This window comes from Psammomys obesus, unplaced genomic scaffold (assembly GCF_907164565.1).
Source record: "Psammomys obesus unplaced genomic scaffold, mPsaObe1.curated_primary_1811, whole genome shotgun sequence".
Classification (NCBI taxonomy): domain Eukaryota; kingdom Metazoa; phylum Chordata; class Mammalia; order Rodentia; family Muridae; genus Psammomys; species Psammomys obesus.
The window spans coordinates 17410480-17420248 of NW_026585894.1; positions in this window are offsets into that span (position 1 = coordinate 17410480).

A 9769-nucleotide genomic window follows, 5' to 3' on the forward strand; every position below is an offset into this window, starting at 1 on the left:
ATATACAAATAAATACACATATATACAATTGCTTTGGGAGTATATATTGGTAAGTATGGGAAAATATACTTCTGGATGGTGTTACTCTCAAAGAACAGAGAGGAGTGTAAGATATTATAACTGAGAAAAAGAAACATGAAAATTGCTTTCACCTTGGAAACAGAAAAAAAGGTGACGAACAGGCATAACTGAGCTATAAAGGATGAGTAACCAAATCATTTCTGACTAGCTATGTGTGCCTAAAGTAAGTTTTTTAACCTTTTTGAGACTTAGTTTTCTCAAATAATAAACAAAACTAACTGCCTCAGAATTTTCTGTCAGATACAAATGAGATTGTGAACAACTTGTCAAAATATCCCAATATTTTTTAAATGTTGAGAATCTGGAAAGATAGTGAGAAAAGCACATAGAAATTTGGAGAAAAAAATTAGTCTAATGGATTTATCTTGACATAGTAGAGTCTTCTTTCCAGTTTGCTCCTTAAAAGGTAGACATGTTCTAAGTTACTGTCATTGATAAAACATTTTAATTACTACAGATAGTTCCTTGGTTTACCTTGGGATTATCTTCTGATAATATCATAAATAAAAATACTATTAGTAAAAATACATTCAATCCATGCAACCAGTTGACTACCAGACTTGATCAGCATAGTTGTAGGTATGGGTTGCCCACCCTTGTGATCAAAGCTGTCCAGCATTCTAGAGATGTGGCCAGTTCAGTGAAAGACCAAATTAAAAGTTTGAAACTTATTAGATTTGTAGTGAATGCAAATTGTTTTGATGACAGTATTAATCCTAAAAACCATAAACAAAAGTATCATAAACTTAGGATAGTCTCTTTTTTGCTGTTTTAAAAACAGGCTTTACAAAATTTGAAAATCTAAATGAAATGAACAATTTTCTTAATCAATTCCACTCAACAAAGCTGAATCAAGACCAGGTAAATAAATTAAATAGTCCTATATCCCATAAAGAAGTAGAAGTTGTCATCAAAAGTCTCCCATCCAGAAAAAAAAAAAAAAAAAAAGCTCAGAGCCAGATGGTTTCAGTGCATAATTCCATCAGACCTACAAAGAAGAGCTAACTAACACCAATAATCTTCAAACTATTCCACAAAATAGAAACAGAAGGAATACTACCAAACTCATTCTATGATGCCACAGTCATCTTGGTACCTAAACCTCACAAAGACCCAACCAAGAAAGAGAATTTCAAGCCAATCTCCCTTATGAATATTGATATGAAAATACTTGCAAAACGAATACAAGACACATCAAAGAGATCATCCACTATCACCAAGTAGGCTTTATCTCAGGTATGCAGAGCTGGTTCAATATACAGAAATCCATCAATGTGATTCACCATGTAAACAAACTGAAAAAAAGAAAACCCTACATGATCATCTCCTTAGATGCTGAAAAAGCATTTTATAAAATCCAACAGCCATTCATGTTTAAAGACCTGGACAGATCAGGAATACAAGGCACATATGTAAACATTGTAAAGGCAATATACAGCAAGCCTATACCCAACATCAAACTAAACGGAGAGAAACTTAAAACAATCCCACTGAAATCAGAGACAAGGCAAAGCTGCCCACTGTCTCCATATCTCTTCAACTTAGTTCTTGAAGTCCTTGCTAGAGCAATAAGATAATTAAATGAGATCAAGGGGATACAAATTGGAAAGGAAGAAGTCAAAGTATCACTATTTGAAGATGATAGCATAGTATACCTGAGTGAACCAAAAATTCTACCAGAAAACTCCTACAGCTGAAAAAAAAAAACCTTCAGCAAAGTGGTTGGATACAAAATTAACTCAAAAAAGTCAGTAGCCTTCCTGTATACAAAAGACAAAAGGGCTGAGAAAGAAATTAGGGAAAGAACACCCTTCACAATAGCCACAAAGGACATAAAGTACCTTGGTTTGACTCTAACCAAGCAAGTTAAAGACTTGTATGAAAAAAAATTTTCAGTCTCTGAAGAAAGAACTAGAAGAAGATATCAGAAGATGGAAAGATCTCCCATGTTCATGGCTTGGCAGGATTAACATAGTAAAAATGGCCTTCTTACCAAAATCTATCCACAGATTCAACCCAATTCCCATCAAATTACCAACACAATTCTTTACAGACATTGAAAAAAAAAAGTCTGAACTTCATATGAAATATCAAGAAACCCAGAATTGCTAAAATAACACTATACAATAAAAGATCTTCTGGAGGTATCTCCATCCCTGATCTCAAGCTGTACTATAGAGCAACAGTAATAAAAACTGCATGGTACTAACATAGAAACAGAATGGTGTATTAATGGAATCAGATAAAAGACCCAGAAATAAACCCACACATTATGGACACTTGATCTTTGACAAAGATACCAAAATCATACAATGGAAAAAAGATAGCATCTTCAACAAATGGTGCTGGTCTAACTGGATATCTACATGTAGAAAAATGCAAATAGATCCATACTTATGACCCTGCACAAAACTAAAGTCCAAGTGGATCAAAGACCTCAACATAAAACCAGACACACTAAACCTGTTAGAAGAAAAATTGGGTAAGAGCCTTGACCTCATTGGCACAGGAGACAACTTCCTGAACAGAACAGCCACAACACAGGCTCTAAGAACAACAATCAATAAATGAGGCCTCATGAAACTGAAAAGTTTCTATAAAGCAAAGGACACTGTTGTCAAAACAAAAGGACTGCTTACATATTGGGAAAGGATCTTCACCAACCCTATGTCTGGCAGAGTGCTAATATCCGGAATATATAAAGAACCCAAGAAGTTAAACAGCAACAAAACAAGTAATCCATTTAAAAATGGAGTACAGAGCTAAACAGAGATTTCTCAATAGAGGAATATCAAATGGCAGGGAAACACTTAAAGAAATGCTCAGCATTCTTAGTCATCAGGGAATTGTGAATCAAAACGACCCTGAGATTTCACCTTATACCCATCAGAATGGCTAATATAAAAAACAAAACATGCTGGAAAAGATGTGGAGAAAGGTGAACCTCCTCCATTGCTGGTGGGAATATAAACTTATACAACCACTTTTGAAATAAATCTGGTGCTTTCTCAGACAATTAAGAATAGTGCTTCCTTGAAGACCCAGGTATATTACTCCTAGGCATATATCTGAAAGATGGTCACATATACAACAAGGATATTTGCTCAACCATGTTTGTAGCTGAATTTTTTGTAATAGCCAGAAGCTGGAAACAGCCCAGATGACCCTTGGTTGAGGAATGGATACAGAAATTGTGACACATCTACACAATGGAATATTACCCAGCCAAAAAAAAAAAAAAAAAAAGGAAATCATGAAATTTGCAGGTAAATGGTGGGAACTTGAAAAGATCATTCTGAGTGAGTATCCCAGAAGCAGAAAGACACACAGGGTATATACTCACTCATAAGTGGATATTAGACATATAATATAGGATAAACATACTAAAATCTGTACACCTAAGGAAGCCAATCAGGAAGGACTCTGGCTATGATGCTCAATCCCCATTCAGAAAGGCAAAGAGGATGGATATCGGAGGAGGGAGAAAACAGGTAACAGGAAGGGAGCCTACCACAGAGGGACTCTGAAAGGCTCTACCCTGAAGGGTGTTGAGGCAGATGCTAAGACTCATAGCCAAACTTTGTGCAGAATGCAGGGAACCTTATAAAAGAAGTGGGAGACAGTCATATCTGGAGAGAACAGATGCTCCAGAAGGACAGTGACACATCCAAAAATTCTGGGCACAGCAGTCTTTTCTGACACTGATACTTCAGCCAAGGACCACTCATAGAGATGGCCTGGAACCTCTGCACAGAAGTAGCCTATTGCAGTTCAGTATCCATGTAAGCTCCGTAGTAATGGGGACAGGGACTCTCTCTGAAATGAACTGATTGATCTGCTCTTTGATCATCTCTCCCTGAGGAGAGAGCAGTCTTACCAGGCCATAGAAAAAGACAATGCAGCCGCTCCTGATGAGACCTGTTAAACTAGGATCACAGGGAATGGGTGGAGGACCTCCCTTATCAGTAGACTGGGAGAGGGACATGGATGGAGAAGAGGGAGGATGGGATTGGGAGGGGAAGAGGGAGGGAGGTATAGAAGGATAAAAGTAAATAAACTGTAATTAATAAAAACAAAAACAATCAAATAAAAAAGAATAACAGAGCATTATTAATAATGTCAGGGGCTTGCTCTACCATGTGGTGGGTCTCAGGATGGGCCAATTATTGGTTGGACATTCCCTCAATCTGTGATCCCTCATTATCCCTGAAATTCTTGTAGGCAGGGTTATTTTTGGATCACAGGTTTTGTGAGTGGGTTGTTGTTCCCCTTCTTCCACTAGTCCTGCCTGGCTAGGAGGTGGTCACTTCAGTCTTCATGTCCCCCCCCCCGGCTTGAGTTTCAGCTAGAGTCACACCCATATCCTCCCAGGAGCTTTTCAGAACATTTGAAAATCTTTACTAAATGATCTACTTATCTTATATTCAATAAGTATATTTAAAGTAAAATCTAATTTATATCTTTATTTGATCAGGTAATATTACATTTTGAAAATCAGTATTTTGTTGTTATACAATGATTTCTAGGAAAATGATTCAAAGCAACATGTACATTTTGAGAAGTGATTTAAATACAAACATTCATTAATCATGGAAATCCTCTTCTTAATGAACTGGATAGTGCTCCTTTTATCCAGAGAGTCTATGAAGCATAACTCAGTATATATTCACTGTTTCTGTTCTGTTGTGATAAACATATACACCAAGGAAAACCTGTCATTTAGAGAAGGGTATGAGACTATAAGGAGCTTTAATTTTTTAATGAAAATTTTTTTAATTTTTTCATGAAAAATTGCTATCCAATTTTTAGATTTCAGTCTAAGTTTTACAACAAATTTCAACTAGCATTCTCTCAGTGAAAATATTTCTATTAACCTGTCAACTGGTAATATGTTTAGGTGTTCTTTTACTTTTATTGATAAGAAATATTTAGAAAATCTTATAAGTGAATTAGAAGATTAAAATATAGCTGAAAAGTAGGGACAGAAAAATGACAGACAGATGATGATAATATGTGTACATGTACAAGTGTTCTGATAAAAAATAATACATTGTTGGGAAGCACTCTCCTTAAGGGTAGCTGATATTTGTTTTCTTTATAAAGGCAATCCTCCTTTGTTTCCTGCGCATTTTCTAAGACATTCTATGGAAGACTCAGTAGTTATTCGATAGATGAGGAACAGAATGGGGAAGGAAAATAAATGCCACCCAATCACGTCATAAGATATAAAACCCAAATTGGTAAAAAGAGTGCAGCTCTAACTATCAGCGGTCATGATGCCAGAAGACCAGCATTATTTCCTAAAATCACTCACTTGTAACATTTACTTTACACCAGTCCATTTATATTCGCCAATTTCATTTTTCCTAAAGACAAATGAATAATTTCTGATCCCACCTGGTTAAATGGAAATATATCAATTCTGGTCCAAATGCAATCTTTACATATACTAAAAGATAAAGCTGTTTTCCTTTCATAATCTCTTTGTTGATGTGCCAAGATGATTAACAAATTAGTCATGTAGCAAAGAAAAATTAAACATTTATAGTATTTCTGTGAATTTTACTATTCATTTTTAATCATGCACTGTGAGTTTTAACAGAAAGAGTAGAGAATATAACATGTAGTATGTATACTCACTGAATTGACACAATTTGTATTTCAGTTTATCCATGGCTATATAGCACACTATTAAGAGAAAAGAGTAAAAAAAAAAATACCTCAAGTGGTTTTATTTCACTTCATTTTGTTTTCCTTGTTGATTTTTTGTGTGGTATGGTATGTATGTGTATGTGAGTGTGGGTGCCTGCATACCACAATGCACATGGGGAAATCAGGAGACAACTTTTGGGAGTCAGTTCTCTCCCTCTCCTTGTTGAAAGCAGATTATCTCTTATTTCTGTCACTGGCCTGTCTGTGAATTTCTGGGTGATGATGTTTTTGTTTCTGCCTTCCATCTCACTATAGGAATAATAGGGTTACATTTACCTGTCTCTGCATCTGATTTCTTACGTGGGTTTCGGGACAAAAACTTGAGTCTTCTGGATGGCTGCCAATGCTTTTGTATACCAAGCATCCTCCAGGTCGTATATCAATTTTGAATATAAATACACACAGCCAATGCTTTCTGCTTTCAACTTACTGATTAATTAGGATGAGATGAGAGCAAAGGGAAAAGTAATTTCTTATTGTCTATGATTCCTATTTTTACATTTTGGGTATATGGTAATAACAGGTTATAACATGAATAATAAAAGATACAGTAGGATTTTTAGAAGTAATTTTTATTACTTAGAATTCTGTTTTGTTCTTTGTGCATTCAAAGAACTGATAGTTCAAGTGGAAAACATAGCCTCTTGGGATGGTCCGTGCTCTGGCCTCAGTCACAAATGTGACCAACTTATATTGCGAATTTGTCACTCTTCCTGTAACAAAAACCTGAAATCAACAGCTTAAGACATTCATATGTGTATTTGGTATTGCCTTAGCTTTTTCAGCAAACCTACTTTATTTAGCGTTCTTATGCACCTTTACCTCCCTTCCAACCCCCTGCATTTTTAGATATGAGATTAGTAGGAAACAGGGCTGCAGTTCTCTTTTAGCTACTTCCTGTTGATCAGGGTCAATGTGTCATTAGGGGATTACCAGATTCAGTCCTCAGGATACCAGCAGTCCAGACCAAAGGCCAACATTGAGTAGCAACACAAAGTCAGCAAAAGCCACAAGACCAAGTTAGGTTACCCAGAGAAACTTTCTGGAATATTTCTCCCTATGATGTCAAGCATGAAGATCAGTGCAGTGATATAGATCCAAAAAGCAATGTCTCCTTGTGCGTGGGTCTCTATATATGTCCTCTCCTCAAAGTTCACCCACAGATGTTCTCAGCTGGCCCCTTGCACATCAGCGGTCACAACAAAACATCACATACCCCCTCACAAGCCAACCTGGAAAAAACATCACTTGCCCAGTTTGCAGCAAAACATCACACGACAAAATTCAGTCTTCAAAGAAATCAGAAATTTCCACTTCAATTTGGGTTTCCAGTTTTTAATGCTTTAGTTGATGATTATTTGGTCAATTGCTTTTGGACTGGTGGTGATGCACTGCATCATGGTGGGAGCACATGATAGAGGAAAAAATTTGTTCAGCTCATGGTCACTCAGAATCAAAAAAAAGGAGAAAGAAAAGGGTTATGATCTGGGGTTTCATCTCTACTACAAGAGTGATAAAAAATTAATAAAATTAGCAAAACTTCAAGGCAGCAAGTATAGAACATTAAGCCATGTGAAGAGTCCTTCTGAACAGAGGACTCTGTGTTATTGTACAAGCCACATACCTACAGTGCCAGCTCTGCTCTAAATCTGTCAGTTATGGCAATTCTTCTTGAACATTTGCTCAGCCTCACTGCTTGTGTATAGGATTGAAATGAGATTTCTTGTTGGGTTCTTCCTTTGTAGTATCAATGAGATTCTATTACTAAGAGGCAATGTTTGGAATCATGTAAGTATCTTAGTTAAAATTCTTGCTCTAGATTTTCCCATAATGTCAATCCTTCCCTCAGCAATGAATTTTGATGAACGTGGGAATGTTTATTTATCTCCCTTAGTGGAAGGCTTAATTGCCCACTCTCTGCACATTCTATCTCTACTACAAAAAAACACGTTCTGGGCCCCAGCCAACCACTGATCAAAATCACAATATAAAGACCAATTTATTTAGTTTGGTTCAATGTTAGTAAAGTTGCCAGTAAAAATACTGTGAGAATTAACTATTGCATGGAATATTTTTTTTTTCATCTTTCGAGATAGGGTTTCTCTATGTTGCCTTGGTTATCCTGGACTTGCTACATAGTCCAGGCTGGCCTCGAACTCACAGAAAACCATCTGCCTCTGTCTCACTGAGTGCTGGGATTAAAGATGTGGGGCACCATGCCCAGCTCATATATTCATATTAAAACTTTTATATCTGTAACAGAATGGAACTGTGTGTCCTGTAACTTGTCAAGTAAATATGGCAATCCTGGAAGATATATGGTCTTTATAACCTCATGAGGCTTTTCAAGACTGCGTTGTGATTACTTTGCTATTCAGCTGTCTCCTGGGCCTAATCTTGTTTCATATTTTCCCCTAATACATACCATTCATGGCCAATTCTCTCATTTGTTCTATAGCATTCAAGCTATTTGGATACCAGTAATATCATGATCTCCTGATCAGGGTTGGTCAGTCAAATTTGAGCATAAAGTAAGGATTATTCATTATCCACTAATGTGTAAGAACTTTGAGAAAATAATTGATCCTGGAAAGGTGGGGAAGATAAGCTTCAGACCAGAGATAATAGCTATCACAATAAAGCTTTGGCTTTCACATCCTTACAAATACATAATAATGTGTATATCCCTACATACACGTTCATAAGTAACTTCACATTCATATAATATAGTTGGCTGTCAAAAACAGAAACTAGCAAGGGCTATTTAAATACAGAAAAGTTTACCCCAAAATGTTGGTATCTTTTGCTCATGTCTAAAGATTTTTAGAGCAGTGGTCTTCAACCTGTGGTTCATGACCTGTTTGGGGGGTTAAATGGCCAGTTCACAAGCACTACCTAAGGCCATCAGAAAACACAGATATTTACATTACAATTCGTAACAGTGGCAAAACTAGTTATGAAGTAAGAAAAATTTAATTTTATGGTTGGGGTCATTACAATATGAGAAACAGCATTAAAGGGTCACAACATTAGGAAAGCTGAGAACCACTGTGCTAGAGAAAATTAATGGGGATTAAAATTAAATTAAAATTAAAATGGGGATTAAAATCAAGAAATGGTACTATCACAATTATATTTGGTTTTGTTAAAGATGTCTTAAATTATGATGATTAAGAATCTGGCTTCTGGAATTTGATGGAGTATGTGTCTCATTTTAAAATGGTGATGTTAATTGTACTTAACCCCGAAAAATGTGTCTGGGTTTTTAAAAGAAATAAGACATAAAGAACATTTACCTTCAGTCTTTCTCATAATATTTTTATTAATATCAATTTTTATTATTGAAGTAAAGAGAGAACAATTCTTAGTGTCCTGTTACTATGAAGGAATAACCATAAAAAGGCCAAGTATATATTCTTCACTGGAATAATATTATCTGATACTCTTCATTTTACAGAAGTACTATTCTAATAAGACACTCAAGGCCAAAATGGCAGGGACCAGCACATACCATATTGAGGAGCAGAGGATCCGAAAGTCTGAAATTGGTGAGTAGAGGGGTGGCTGAAGCCAGAAAATCAACATTGAGGCCTCCTAGGCAAAAGGGGACGACCAGTGAACTGGTCAATTTAGATCCAGGTCACCCATATACACCTCCTGGGTCTGAGTGGCAAATATTTGAACCCCCTGCACTTCCCCTTGCCCCAAGCAAAGGCCTCCCTCCTCAGCAGTTGTAACAGCAGCTGTCCCAAGCAGATTCCTCCATGCTCTACAACTGAGACAGCAGAGGTGGCTGCCCCAAGCAGGATGCTCCTGGCTCTGTGACTGAGATTGCGGAGGCTGCTGGCCAAAGTACAGGTTTCCCTGCCTAGCAGGCAAACAGTGTGCTCCACTGAGCTAGCTGGCCAACACTTTCATTTGCCCCTACAGGTCCAAATCTGGGAATAGAGAGCAGGAGGAACGCCCGTGCTTTACA